We start from the raw sequence: 16325 nt of genomic DNA on the forward strand, positions 1-16325 counted from the left end.
CAATAAGTACAATAACTATATACAATATATGCAGGCAATAAATATACCAACAATGTCTCTACCCATCTTTCAAGATTTCTCCTACTCAGCAGCACCTGGAGTCAGTGACTTTGTTAATTACTCATAGAACATCTGGATGTTTATATTTATACACAGAGATTAGTGCCATTCTTTGCCTTGGTCAGAGAAGCAATTAAGTGTGAGACTCATAACTGGCCAAAGTGTTGAGATAAGTGATGCTGAATGCCTGGACCTAAACAGGACATGGGTATGATCTCCTCAAGACCCAGGGAAGATGGTCAGAGAGGGGATAAATAGAAAAATTGCAAGAGCTAGAGTAGAAAAAGGCATGCCATAACATATTCCCTGGCATGACATGGCTGTTGCAATCATAAACACACAGCAGCAATGGCTACCTGCTTAAAATCAGCACACACAAAAATACATGAAAGTAAGAGTGGAAGTCGTTGGGAAGAAGAGAGCCTTCAGGAGTTGTGAGAAGAAGATAAGAGAGAGTAATCTTATGGTTATGAATATGATTGATTACCACACATTTTATACATGTATAATATTGTAAAAATATTTGATTGGATACATCTAATATTGAGATAATCATGGAGTTCTTGATTTTTGGCTCTAGTATTGGAACAAATATTCTTGACATCTATTAATTTGAAGAAGATGAATATCTTGTCACAGATTGTTTCCAAAGAACTGATGGCACCCGTATCTGTCTCTTGTCGACATAGTTGCTGGGTGTTCCCAATCTGAGAGTGACTGAGAAATACATAGATTGTCTTTCAATATATATATAATCTAGAAGACGATCTGCATATTAAAATGTCATGATGATCAATGAGAAAAATAAAGAAAACTCAGCTACAATGATAGGATTGTTGAATCTGAGTTGTGGCTGGCCACTCTCATCATCATTTGATCATAAGAGAAAGTGAGCAAGTACAGGAAGATAGGCAGCATGATGCATATAGGGCATATAGGGAAGAGTCTCTTCCTCCATTCCAAGGGTGTGGTTTTCTTAGGAGAGGGTGGAGCCTCCTGTTTACCCTGGCAGAGCCTGTGCTATGGACACATGGGAAGAAGAATTGAAGAATCTTTCTCTTTCTCTCACTACTGTTCTTCAGGGATGCTTAGTGTCCTTGATGGGGTGGGGCTGAGTTCTAATGCAGATTGTATTGGGATGTGGAGGTGAGCTGATGTTGCCCAGGGAACAAACTATCTACAGGATGACTGACTCAGTGATTTCCTTGTAGTCTTCATATTAGTGACGAAGTCAAAGAGAGTTTTTTCTTCCATAGCACTCCTGGGTGGTGATAGTGTAGTTATGCTATTATTGAATTTATATATTCAATCTTATCTCCCATTTCATCTTCTTATCTCTTCCTATGTTTTCTACTTTATAAACTTAGCAGTGAAAGCAATGTGAGAGGCACAGGTCTATATGTGACATGTACAGGACTGATTAGAAATGGCATGCCAGGAGCGTCAGACTGCCTTCTAGAAACTTACCTTTATACTCATAGGCTAGTGAAACTCTCAACCCTCATTACAGAAGTTTCTTTTTGCAGTGGATAGAGGTTAACACAGATCCACAACTGGGCAAAGTGCAGATAATAAGTGACTGGGGAGTTCTTGCTTCTAAATTGAAAATAAATATATGTATGCATATATGCATATGCACATATGTATATAATGCATATATGTAAATATGTACATGGATATATTATATATGGATATGTATCATTATATATGGACACACAACACACATTCACTTCAACCCCAAGGTTCAGGAAAAATCTTAGATGAGGGGAAGGAACAGTTATTTTTTTTATTTATTTAAAATTTTTTTTTCATCTTACATACCAACCACAGTTTCCCCTACCATCCCTCCTCCTGCTCTCCCTTGACCCACCCCTCATCCATTCCTCCAAAAGGGTAAGACCTTTCCTGGGAAGTCAACAAAACCTGGTACATTTAATTGAGGCAGGTCCAAACCCCTCCCCTCCGCATCAAGGCTAAGTAAGGCATCCCACCACAGGCAATGGGCTCCAAAAAGCCAGCTCATGTACCAGGGATGGATCCTGATCCCACTGCCATGGGCCCCTCAAACAGACCAAGCTACACAACTGTTTCCCACATGTAGAAGGCCTAGTTCAGTCCCATGTAGGCTCCTCAGCTGTCAGTCTAGAGTTTGTGAGTTCCCATGAGCTTGGTTCAGTTGTCTACAGATTTCTCCATCATGATCTTTACTCCTACCCCAACTCAGGTCCTCTGGAAGAGCCAGCGAGTGCTGTTAACCCCTAAACCATTTCCTCAGCCCTGGAGGCACATTTATAGATGCCAGAAGCTAAGGAAAATTGCTTCAAAATAATGTGACAGGGCTATTTCACTCCTGAATTCACAGCAGTTGTAGTGGCTGGCACAACACCTGCAAAGATCAAGTCAATAAATATTATAGCATGAAGAAGGGGTTTACAAGGCCCCAGACCTAGCTGAGGAGTATTGTTGGTTGGTAGCAATCAGAGGGAGAGGCAGTTTTCTTTGGTAGTATGGCCTATGGTAGGTTACTCCATGCTCCAATGAAGGTGGCCTGCACCCATGCACTCATGGGTACTAACTGGACTCAGAGGGTTATAAAACAAAAACAAAAATATAAAAACAAGGAGACATGAAGATGGATTGGAGGCTGCTTTCTGGGAAGAGTTGGAGTGGGTTGATATGTCTGAATATATTGTATTTATGTGTGAAATTGACAAAGAACAAAAGTTGACAAAGAAATGGCATGCTAAGAACATGTACTCTTTCATAAAGCTAGTCTCATGGTCAGCACTAAGTCACATTGTATACCACTCATGTTACCTCCAGAGTTTATATTCCTTTGACATAGTTCACATTAAACTATGTCCAAATATTAAGTGATTGGAATGCTTAATTTTATCAAACTCATTGAACACTCCATGGGCCTTATGATGCTCTGTGTCTTAGCTAGGGTTTCTGTTGCTGTGAAGAGACACTAAGACTATGGCAACTCTATAAAGGAAAGCATTTAATGAAGGCTCACTTACAGCTCAGAGGTTTTGTTCATTATTGTCCTGGTAGGAAGCATAGCAGCATGCAGGCAGACATGGTGCTGGAGATGCAGCTCAGAGTTCCATATCTTGATGTGCAGGCAACAGGAAGGAGTCTGAGTGTCACACTGAGTATAGCTTGAGCAATGGAGATCTCAAAGCCCACCTCCTTTGGGCATACTTCCTGCAACAAGGCCACACCTATTCCAACAAAGTCACACCTCCTAACAGTGGCACTCCCTATGAACTTATTGGGGCCAATTACATTCAAATTACTACACCCTGGCACAAGAGAGGGCTGCAATACTGTCCTGACTTCACCTCTACCAGGCTGTGTGATCTTGGGTGAGTTACCTTTCTTCACTAGCTATAAAATAACACAATCCTCATAACTGTTCATGAAGTAGACACTGTTGATAAGTTAGTATGGACAAGCACTTAGTTGTATACTTAGCATAGAATCAATGTCAGTTTGTGTTAAACAAGTAATGTATACAAAGCTTGGAGTGGGTTTCTAAGTCTGTCTTAAATTTTTAGAAGGCTTTTGTTGGAACCCTTAACCTGTTCTGCTAGTGAAGCAGAAAGCCAGGAAAAGCTTTGTAATAGTTATATCAAGTTCAAACTGAATCCATGAATGAAGAGAGTTCTTTGTGAACAGTTTCTTCAACATCACTCAAAGTTTTGAGTTCACTGAATATTACTTGGGTGCCCTTTCAAATCACGAATTTTGTTGTCACAACTATTGTTTATTTCTAGTAGCATGAATCTCCATACCCAGCTCCCATCCACGGACCCATATGATGCCTTCTTCTCTGTACATGTCCCTCCTCTTTCCAGAGGTACTTTCCTTAAGATGACAAATTTTATTTTTCAAAATTGGACTCAGATAGATGATGGAGTTAAAAAATGGGACACATAACAAAATTAGGCTCATTTTTGGGTACATTGAACTACTAGTTGCTGCTCCAAATGGCAAATTACAAAAAATGATGGGTACCCTAAAGAGTTGATGGATTTCTTTATTCCATTTGCTCGACAGTTGACCAATGGAAGGTGATTTTCCTAGTGTTAAAACTGTCTCCTGGGAGGTAATTGAGGCACACTGGGAACCTGCATTAACTGCTTTTGGCCACTAAGCAGTCATTGCTAACTAGATATGTGAATCCTCATCTGACTGCAAAGTGGTGTTTTGATAAAAATAACTAGCAACATTATTGTGACAACAGAGGCCTGGGATGTTTTACTGGAAGAAATGTTCTCCCTATATTACTCTTTGGATAATGAATATCCCTGAAAGATGAAACTTGTAGGTGAGGAAAGGCTTTAGATGGTGATGATGTGTAAGCATTGGCTCACTGGTTGTTCCCAACACCACCATCAAATTGAGCAGCTGAACATGTTGTTTTATAAGTAGAAAGAAACAAGGCCTTAGGGGGAGTGTGGTGAACTCAGAATCAAGCAAATCAGAGGAGTGGTTGGCCTCTGTGAGCATCCCCACACACATGTGAATACACACATACACATAAATAAAAATAAATAATAAGGAAAGCAGAATGTAAACAAAGGACAGGAAGGAGACTCCATGAGTCAAAGGCAATTATGTGTCCAAATCCTACAGGTTGGTCATAGGAGGAACCAGATTGACAAGTACTGCTCAGGACCCATGAAATACTGTACTTTGATAAGCATAATAGAGGATGAAAAGCAGATCAGCAAATACTTCGATGTTTTCACTATAAATGAACAATGATGAAGTTGGCTGAACTCAAAATAGGGAGACTCAAAGCCATTTGTATTCCCCATTGTGTGAAAAAATCAATGTTGTGGACTTTGAAAAGCTCTCTAAGGCAGCATTGTAGGATGAAGTTCTGTGTAGAAAGAATAGAATAGAAATATGATTCAAGGTGGTAGGTAAATCAATGACTAACTTCTGTTATGAGTAAACTTCTGTTTATTAGAAAAGGTTTTTCATGTATTTTGAAAATAAATGATAATGGACCTAAGTTCCATAATAATTATTAAAAAGATTGAGTTGTTTTATTACTAAAATCAATGATTGCAATGTGCTGACAAGTTCACACTTTTTTCACTGTTTAAATGTGCAATGACATTTTTTTTTTTTTTTGCTTTATAGCAATGGAATTCTGCAGAAGTTCTGAACTCAATTTTGCCCTCCTATATGAAAAATTGGGTTCTGATAATGCAGTGAAGTGAGGAAGGGCCACACGCTTACCACATCCCTCAAGGAAGCTCATGACATCAGTGTGGAGGATGTCATGCTGTGTTTGCCAGTGGGGATTTTGGTTCTGTGCCTGGATTCAATGTATTCACCTAACTCAAAGAGAATACAGTACGTTCCAGAAAAGATTTTTAGAGAAAAGCATGCTGGCCTAATATACATAAGAACTTCTAGTTCTGAGAGAAGGAGTATGTAAAAATCCTAAAATAGAATATTGCTAGTTTGCTTAAAAAGGAAAGGAAAGGGAAATGGTGTTTATGTACTCAAAGCTGTGGGATGTATACATAAAAATATCTCAAGAGATATTGTATCAGTTCTGGTTTTCTCTGATTCTTTTTCTTACTAAATGACCATACCATGTGTTTGACTTAAACGCACTGTCCATTTTCTGAATGTTTGTGTATATAGTCATTAAACTACCACCACACTCAGGTCGCAGGGGGTTCCACCTATGCCTGGGGTGGCCCCTGCTGCTCCTGCTTCCTCTCCTTCCACCTCTGTCAACCACTCTCTGGGCTCATGATCACTTTTATGCCTGATATCATTAACCACTAGGAAATGCAAATTAAAGCCACATTAGAATTATCTATGAAGTTCCAGGCAACTTCCTGTGTTCTTTTTTCCCCCAGTGTGTCTTCAGTGATTGATAAAGTGTGTATTTAAATTGTTTGCCTATTTTAAAAAATGGCTATCTTGTTTTGTGCACTCTGGATATGAGCCTCCTGTGTAACATGTGATCTGCAACTGTTTCTTACAGACCATGGTTTACATTTGTATTTTCTTAGCAGTGCCTTTTCAGTAGCAGATGTTTGCATTTCAGTGAAGTCCAGTTCATCAGTGTTACCCTTCCTTGAGGGATGTGGTAAGCATGTGACCCTTCCTTACTTCACTGCATTATATATATTTGGTGCTTTATGAGAGAACTTCTTGCTAACCCAAAGTCATGAGGCTTTTCTCCTGTTTCCCTTTGGAAGTGTTACAACTACACATTGAGATTATGATCCATTTGAGGCTTACTTTTGTAGAGGGTGTAGATACAAGCTGAGATTCACTTTTTGAACATATACAAAACACTCTATCCTCTATCCTGTCATGGTTTTCTTTGTGCTTTTGTCAAAAATCATACACTTGGGTTTATTCCAGAACTATCTATTCCTTGCAATTAGATCCCCCTGCCTACTCTCCTCTCCATGTCAGTTTGATGGTAAGCTCGTAGATCAGATAATACCAGTCTTCTAATTTTGTTCTTATTCATCAAAATTGTTTCCCTAGCCTAGTTCTTCATGCTTTACCTATAAATAAATAACTTATCTGCTTCTGTAACAATTCTTCTGGGACTCTAATTGAAACTGTATACATTCAAAAATCACTTTAGGAAGATTGACATCTTAAATATTTTGAGTATTCTAATCCACAAATTTGATATATGTCTCTATTCAAGTCTTTTATTTCTTTCGTCAGTGTTTTGTAGCTTTTAGAATACAGACTTGGTACAAGTTTTGTTAGATTCTTAATTATAATAATTAGTTTTGCATGTCAACTTGATGCAATCTAGAACTACCCAAAAAAAGTCTTGTGAAATATCAAGATGATGTTGGCTTGTGACAAGTTTGGGAGAATTATCTTAATTATTATTGTTGTTACTTGATATGGGAAGACCCAGTCCACCATGGGAAAAACAATTCTATTAGCTCAGGAGGAGAAACTGACAGTATAAGAGTGGAGCTGGGCAGTGGTGGCGCACGCCTTTAATCCCAGCACTCGGGAGGCAGAGCCAGGCAGATCTTTGTGAGTTCGAGGCCAGCCTGGTCTACAGAGTGAGATCCAAAAAAGGCGCAAAGCTACAAAAAGTAAACCTTGTCTCGAAAAACCAAAAAAATAAAAAAAATAAAAATAAAATAAAAAAATAAAAATAAATAAATAAATAAAATGTATTCTATCTGGAGCTGGAGAGATGGCTCAGAGGTTAAGAGCACTGACTGCTCTTCCAGAGGTCCTGAGCACCCACATGGTGGCTCACAATCATCTGTAATGAGATCTGGCACCCTCTTCTGTATACATAATAAATAAATAAATCTTTAAAGAAAAAGAGTGAAGAAACCTAGCAAGCTGCAAGCATCCAGCAGCAGGCATGCAGCATCCAGCAGCAAGCATCCAGAAGCAGACACCCAGAAACAGTCATGCAGCAGCAGGCATGCAACACAAGCATCCAGCAGCAAGCAGTAATCAGCAAGTATCTAGCACCTAGAGGCAGACATCCAGTAGCAATCATCTAGCAGCAGGCATCCAGCATGCAGCGTCCAGTAGCAGGCATGCAGTTGCAGGCACCTATCATCCAGCAGCAAGTACAAGCAGGCAGTGTGGGTGCATGCTTCTCTCTGCTCTTATCTGAGGTTGTGATGTGACTGTCTGTTGGAGATACTGCCTTGTCTTCCCATGTATGATCGACTATGACCTTCCCCATTTTATCACAGCAAAAGAAATAAAACTAAAACAATGCCTATTTCATAGATGGAACAGTTATAATTTTGTTAAATTTTATTATATTTCTTGAATTATTCTATTGAAATTTAATTTTTTTGTTTCCATTTGCCTGTTGCTAAAATAAAGAGTTAAAATTGCTGTTTGTGAATTGACCTTTCTTGGCTTCTTCAACTATTCTGGATTCATTTATTAAGTTAAAGTGCTTTTTATTAATCTTTCTTGTGATTTTTATTCATAGAAAAATTTGTAATTTGTAAATAGAAAATTGACTTCATTTTGAATCTTTGTGTCTATCTCTGTTCATACCTCCTAATACTGGCTAGTACTTGAGCAAGCTGATGAATAGATAAGGTGAGAATGAGTAAGTGTTTCAGTCTTGAGGAGAAAACACTCATTCTTCCACCACATCATGTGATGTGAGCTGTAAAATTTTATAGATCCTTTCATAAGGTTGAGAGAGTTTTTGTTTTGTTTTATTGTTTTCTGAGAAGGCATTCATTCATTCATTCATTCATTCGTTTGTTTGTTTATTTTACAGCCTGGCTGCAGTTTCCCCTCCCTCCTCTCCTCCCAGTCTGCACCACACCCCTTCTGTTCCCACCCCCCAATCCACTGCTTCTCCCATGGATATCAGCAAAACATGGCATATCAAGTTGTTGTAAGACTAAGCTCCTCCCCATGTATTAAGGCTGGGCAAGGTGACCCAGTTTGAGGAGTAGGGACCCAACAGCCAGTAAAAGAGTCAGAGACAGCCCCTGTTCTCACCATTAGGAATCCTACAAGAGGACCAGGCTACACAATTGTAACATACATGCCGAGTGCCCAGGTCAGTCCCACAAAGGCTCCCTGGATGTCATTTTAGACTCTGTGAGCTCCTATGAGCCCAGGTTAGTTGCTTCTGTGAGTTTTCCTGTGGTGTCCTTGACCTCTCTGGGTCCTACTATCCTTCTCCCTCTCTCCTGCAGGATTCTCTTAGCTCTACCTAATGTTTAGCTGTGGGTCTCAGCATCTGTTTCCATCAGTGGCTGGATGAAGCCTCTCAGATGACAATTGGGCTAGGCACCAATCTATGTGAATAGCAGAATATCATTAGGAATTATTACATTGACTTTTTTTCCCCACTCCAGTCATGTTTGGTTCTATCCCAGGTCTCTGGGTCATCCAGTCTGTGGGTCCTGCTGCTCTAGGCAGTGTCAGGGGTGGACTTACTCTCCTGGGTTTTAGGCTAGACAAGTCATTGGTTGGTCACTTCCTCAATCTTTAGGCCACCATTACTGTGGGGGCCCAAATTACTCAGGGTCAGAGGATCTGAGCTTGCTTTACCCAGCAGGGCTGCACAAGAGGATGGTTTGTCCAGGGTGTGGTTACCAGGTGTTTGGAAGGGTTTGAACTTGGCTGTATCTAGCAAGGAGGAGGTCTTTTGCCTTGCCCCTTGGCATTGCTATAACAAGCCCTTTTAAATAAAGTTCTGGGCTGTTGGGTATTGATCCATGTCCTCCTGAAGCTATCCTGTGTTTCTGTCTTTCTTCTTGGCTAGGCCTATCATTCTACCTAATATTTCTTCTCCCTCTCTCCTCTCTTTCCCAGGGAAAGGTGGGGGCAGGTCCCCAGCACATCTCATAAGCAGGGCAGACTGTAAGTTGTAGGTTATGTGGTTGAGTTGGTTTTCCACTCCCTCCACTGAAAGTCTTACCTGGTTACAGGAGATTTCCAGTTCAGGCTACACATCTGTTACTGCTGGGAGTCTTATCTGGGGTCATTCTTGTAGATTCCTGGGAGATTCTCTTGCCCAGGTTTGTACCTGACCTGAAAATGCCACTCTCCCTCTTTCCTATAGTCTCGTTCACTCTCTGAGAAGGCTTTCACTAGGTATGGAGCAGTTAGATTTTGTTGTTTTTTACTCTTCATGCTGGGGGCAGGGTCTCATACATGGTAGGCAAATGCTCTACCATTGAGCTATATATACATTCTCAGATCTGGAAAATTTTTTCTTTTTATTTATTTATTTATTTATTTATTTATTTATTTATTTATTTATTTATTTATTTATTTATTTATTTATTTATATTTTGTATGTGTATGTGTGTGCCTGAGTGTATCCCAGTGTGTTGTGTGCATGTAGTGATATCGAGGCCAGAGGTGATGTTAGATTCTATGAAACTAGAGTCACAGACCTTGGTGAGCTGAATATTGAATGCGTGTCTTCCAGAAAAGCAGCCAGTACTTTTCAGTTATTTACTTATTTTTACTTACTATTTTTTCTTTTATTAGAAATAGATTTTTTTCTCACACAATATATCCTGATTTACAGTTTCCTCTCCTTTCTGCACCAGATGAGGTCCTAGAGATGAAAAGAGGAGAAATGGGTACATGCCTTCATCTTTAACCCAGAAGCTATCTCCAGCTAATAACCATCTGCAAATAAAAATTTAATTTTCTCCAAGGGAGTTTGAATGGAGAAACAAACTACTTTTAAGGCTAGGCTGCATGCCTGGCAGTAGATGGCTAACAGAAAACGAAATGAACTCAATTAGCATCTTTAGAGGTTCCTTGCCTCATACTGTTGTCAGGGCTTTAACTTTTTGAAAAAAAAAATGTTATCTTGTTTTTTTAAATTTTTATTTTATTTATAATTTTCTTCTCTCTTTTTACTCTACATGTCCTTTGTGTATATATTACAGCTTCCAGTTTAGTATTTTCATGGGGTTCCTGAGTGTGCAAACAAATGGATCGTTTTTCCTTGTGCTTCTCTTTGTGTTCCTGAGTGTGCAAACAAATGGATCGCTTTTCCTTGTGCTTCTCTTTGGCTCTTTTCCTTCCCTTTGTTCGGTTCAATCTGATGTGGTAGCTCCTTGGGTTTTGTTTTATCTTATTTTACTATTATCTTCTTTTCTGAGAGAGAGAGAGAGAGGGAGAGAGAGAGAGAGAGAGAGAGACAGAGACAGACAGAGAGAGACAGAGACAGACAGAGAGAGACAGAGACAGACAGAGAGAGACAGAGACAGACAGACAGAAAGGGGTGGACACAGATGTGAGGGGAGGTAGGGAGGAACTGGAAGGAATAAATGCATGGAAAATTTTTAGCATGAATGAATGTTTGGGTTTTTTTTTTTCAAAATTTTTGTTTATTGGTCCCTAAAGAATGGCTGTGTAATTTTCCTTTTCTGTTTTGTTAGCGTGTGAATTATGTAGTTTGAATTTAAAATTTCAGATGAGATGAATTTTAGAATTAAGCTTGTATTCATGGTTGTGATGTCTTTCTTTACATATATTGCTGGATTTAATTTGTTAATATTTAATTGGAGAACAGTGCATTCTGTTCATGGGTCCTGTTGGTCTATAGTTGTATTTTTTAATTAATTTATTTTAACAATATATCCTCTCCACAGTTTCCCCTCCCTAAACTCCTTCCAGTTCTCCATTTCCTCTTCAGAAAAGAGCAGGCCTCCAAGAGACAATAGTCAAAAATGACACAACAATAAGACAAGACGAAAGCCCTCAGATTGAGGCTGGACAAGGGAACCCAGTAGGAGGAAAAAAGTCCCAGGAGCAGACCAAAGAGCCAGAGACATGCCCGCTACCATGGCTAGGCGCCCCACTTAGCTAGCACCAAGCCATCAACCGTAACATATATGTAGAGGACCTGGTGCAGACCTGCACAGGTGCTGTGCCTGCTGCTTGAGTCCCTGCATTTTTGTACAGATCTGGCTTCAGTACCAGGCTACCATGGGCTCATAAAATGAGTTAAGGAGTGATTCTTGCTCTTTTATTTTCTGAAAGATATTCTGCAGAATGTATTATGAAGCACTTATTATTATTTGCATTGAGACAATCTAGAATTTGGGCTTTTAAATGTTTCTAAACTATGAATTCCATTTACTTAGCAGTTGTAGAACTATTTGGGCTATATAATGTTCCCTAGGGTGATTTTTGATAATTTGTGGCTTTTAAGGCTTAGCCTATTTCGTTGATGTTTTATAATGTATGTACTTAGAGTTAGTTTATTCTTGTGTCCTCCTAATGTCTGTGGTGTCTGTACCAATACCACACTTTCATGACTTATTTTATAATTTGTGTCTTCTCTCTTTTTTTAAAACTTGTCAATGTGCTTAATGTTTATTACTTTTTATTGATCTTTTTAGGCAAACAGTTGTGATTTTATTTTGCTTTCTTTCTCCTAGTTTATTGATATCTTCCCCTCTTAGTATTCTCTCTCTGTTTGCTTTTTTATTTTGTTTTTATTTCTTAGAGGTGGAAGCCTTATTAAAATGTCATCTTTCTTTTGCAATATCAGCACTTAATCCATATTCTCTAAATGCTATTTTATTACATTTACAGGTTTTGTTGCATTGTATCTTCCTTTGGTTCAAGTTATCCTGTACTTGATATTCCTTGAATTATAAATTATTAAGAAGTATGTTAATTTGTTTAGTTAGGGTTTTCAACTTATTATTTTGTTCATGACATCTAGTTTGATTCCATTATGATCAGTGAATCTACTTTGTATGAGTTAAAATATAACATTGTTGGTGTTTGTCTTATGGACTTAGGATATGACGACATAATGAACCTTCCAAGATTGAACAGGATATGTATTCAATTACACATTTGAGAATACTATGTATCCAGGTGTGTCTGGTGAATTAGTAGTATTGTTTATGTCTTTGTCCTGCCAGTTGTACTTCTGTTTTTCCTATTTTTCACTGAGAGGGGAGTGTTAAAAACACCACATATTTTGTAGGTTTGTTCATTTTTAACATTGGCCAATAAGGCTTGGGCCCAAATATTTTGGAGCTGTGTAACCAGAAGTTTTTCCGCATCCCACCTGGTCCTCAATCATTCAGACCCAAGTAAACACACAGAGGCTTATATTAATTAATACTGCTTGGTCATTAGCTCAGGTTTAATACTAACTAGCTCTTACACTTAAACTCAGCCCATTTCTGTTCATCTATAGGTTGCCACATGTTCCGTGGATTTACCGGTGTGCCATTATATCCTGCTCCCTGAATGATGGGCTGGCATCTCCTGACTCAGTTTTCCTCTTCCCAGAATTCTCCTTGTCTGCTTATCCTGCCTATACTTCCTGCCTGGCTATTGGCCAATCAGCATTTTATTAAACTGGTGTACAAAAGCATTATCATTATCCCACAGCAGAGTTGTGTTATTTAGGTACATATACACTTAGGGTTATTATATCTTCTTAGTTATGTTTATTATTTTGTAATTTCTGTCTATTTTTAGTAATTTTTTCTCACACCAAAGTCTGCTTTGTTAGGACATAATGTGATTAGTTCAACATTTGTTTGTGCAGTATTTTTGCTTTCTGTTTGCATGAGTCCTGTCTGTCTTCATATTAAAGGTGAGTTTATGGTGAAAGCACCTTTAATTTGAGTGTTTAGCTACTTTCATTCTGTGCAACCATCACTGTGATTATATTTATATTTGCTTCTGTTATTTGTTCTTTTCCTCTTTTTCACTCTTTTTCTTTCCCCCTTTACTGTGTGGTTATTTAAATATGTTTTAGTATTTCATGGTAATATATCCATTGGGATTTTGGCTATATTACTTTGTTTAGTTTTATGTCCTCTTTTATACATTGTTGTGCTTTTCTGTATTGTTTTATTTTCTTTCAATGAATATGCATTATTTATACAATGCAGAAAAGCAAAGTACAAGTGAATAAAAAGAAAGACTTTAGAGGGGGGAAATAATGTTCCTATCATCAAGTAAGCTAGACTCACTCCATGTGCCCTTCACAAATTGCTTGGGGGAGGCAAGGGCTTGAGCCATCTCTGCAAAGGCTGTAGGATGGCAAATGGGGGATGTGATGGAACCAGGATCAGGTATGTTGGGAGGAGTCTGACTTTCCAAAATTAGGCATGGAACAAGCTGGCCTAGAAAGCTGATACTTTATCAAATGAGCAGGAAAGACAGAGAAACATGCCATTTCTTACCTAACATTTCAAGGATAACTAAGAACCCAGTAAAATGTTTCCAGGTGGTCTTTTGGTTAAAAAAAATTCCACTCATCAAACAGATTTAACAACTGTAGCCCCTTTGAGGTCACCAAAAATAAGTATTAGCATAATAAGTATGTGTATGTTGGGATGAGACCCAACATTTCTATCCCTCTAAATTTTTGGTTTAAAGCTATTTCCTAGTATAAGAGAATTTGGAGGTAGGCCTGTGAGTTCTGTGAATGGGATTAATGTCTATTATGGTATTAGGTGTGAATGACTGGATTCATAGATAAACAACAACCAGAAGAATACACTTCTAGGAATATCCATGAGGGTATTTCTGGAAGACATTTGCATTAATGAACTAAATGAGGAATAGCTGAACTTGCCAGTTGGCTGGACATCATCCATACTGTTGGAGGATGGCCTGGAGAGAACAAAAAGGCAGAAGAGAGGTGAATTTGCTTTCTCTTCCACTACTGGGCCATCTCTGATGCTCTTTAGTATCAGCACTCTGAGTCCTTAGGCCTTTGGTGTTGAACTGGGAGTTAGGCCCTCGTGTTTGTCGCATTTTTCCTAGAGTGTCTTATGGAAGACTGTATCTTGCAATGGAGTTCAGTATGGGTATCATTTTCAGAGTTGGTGCATAAGATATTCCATGCTACAAGGCAGAGAAAACTACTAGGCCTGATATTGAGGGTCTAGTACTTTAAAAAACATCCAAATTCTACGTAGACATTTTTAATGGTCCTCTTCTTGTTAACTTGTTAATTAGGTCCAGGAAAAAAAGAATGAAAAACTAAGCAAGAAATTACAGTGATAAATTTTGATGTTTATTTAATTCGGGTAATCTTTAAGCTCTAATGATTACATTGTGTACATCATTTTATTGTATTCCCATTTTACTAAGGAAATTAGAAGCATAGACAAGTTAGGTAGTGTGGTGGTATTGTGTTCCCCAAAATATTGTGTACCTTAATAAACTTATCTGGGGTCAGAGAACAGAAAAGCCACTAGTTAGGCAGTGATAGCACACACCTTTAATCCTAGCATTGCAGAGATAGAAATCCCTCTGGATCTCTGTGAGTTCAAGGCCACATTGGAAAAAGCCAAGCATGGTGACACACGCCTTTAATCCCAGAAAGCCAGCCTTTAATCCAAGAGAGTGGTGGTAGAAAGCAGAAAGATATATAAGGCGTGAGGACCAGAAACTAGAAGCATTTGGCTGGTTAAGCATGTGGCTGGTTAAGCTTCAGGCTTTCCAGCAGCAGTTCAGCTGAGAGCCATTGGGATGAGGACACAGAAGCTTCCAGTCTGAGGAAACAAAACCAGCTGAGAAGTTGACCAGGTGAGGTTAGCTGTGGCTTGTTCTGTCTCTCTGAAGACATGTCTACCAGCATGAACCCCAATAACTCACCTCGGGTTTGATTTTATTAATAAGAACTTATAAGATTCCTGCTACAAGGTAGCTTGCTCCAGGTCACAGAGCTCAAAAGCCATTGGACTGGGATGTCAAACCAGCATGTTAGGTCTGAAAGTCCACATAGCTAGTATGTGTAAATTCTGTGAAACAAATCTTAGTTCCTTCACATGTAGGAAGGGTCTAACAATGTTTGGAATAGTGCTACAGTGTGGGTATTGAACACCTTGGCTAAAGTCATTGTCAGAGACCAGAGGTTAGAAAAAGTAGGATTTTACTTTTAATTTTCAATAGTTCTGAAGTTTTGTGGTCTCATATCTACCCCCAACTGTCATTTTTGTCTTTTACATTTCCCTGCCTACTATGGAAAAAATAAGATTTCTGTCTCCATGGGGAAGGACAAGTTTAGTGAATATAAACATCTTGTTTTGTTCTATATCTAGTAACCACATTGCTTGTCTGTTATGTCTGTCAAGCTAGGCCCAGAGTCTAGTAGGAGAGAGGATAGTGTATCAGGAAGGAGGCTGCACTTCCCACAGTCAAGAGTGTTCTGGGTTAATTTCCCAACTCCCACCATCTTCCTCCGCATCATTCTGCCACAAGCCTGCCATCTCACAGCTTCTTTTCAGACTGTGTGGTTCTTGTTGAGGTACCCAAGGGCACGGGATGAGGAGTGATGACTCCACCCTTTTCCTTTCCTTCCAAAACACTTGGCAGCATTGGATCCAGTGAGTACTCTTTGCCCATGACCTGTTGCATTCTCTTGAATGTCTTTCCTACCCATTGAGAGACTTCAGCTCCATTCAATGGCTTAGCCTCCATGGAAGACACTGTAGCAAAGAGTAAGAGTTGTGTAACACACATCAATTCCAATTCAGACAGCCTCATAGTGTTGCTACACTAACTCTCAATTGTTATTGCTGTTTTTCTCCTCATTCTTGGCAAGCTGGATGGTACAGGAAACTTGGCCTCGGCAGAGTTCATCTCTTTTGGAGGAAGCTCATCTTCTTTGTCCCTACCTGTTGTTTTTCTGTAGCTAACTAGTAGGGTAACCTGATAAACTGGTATCTTTTCCTCCATGGGAATTCTGATCTGCAGTTTCATAATCATCCAAATATCTCTTTAAGAAAGCA

Source organism: Peromyscus maniculatus, chromosome 1 (assembly GCF_049852395.1).
Source record: "Peromyscus maniculatus bairdii isolate BWxNUB_F1_BW_parent chromosome 1, HU_Pman_BW_mat_3.1, whole genome shotgun sequence".
Taxonomy (NCBI): Eukaryota; Metazoa; Chordata; class Mammalia; order Rodentia; family Cricetidae; genus Peromyscus; species Peromyscus maniculatus.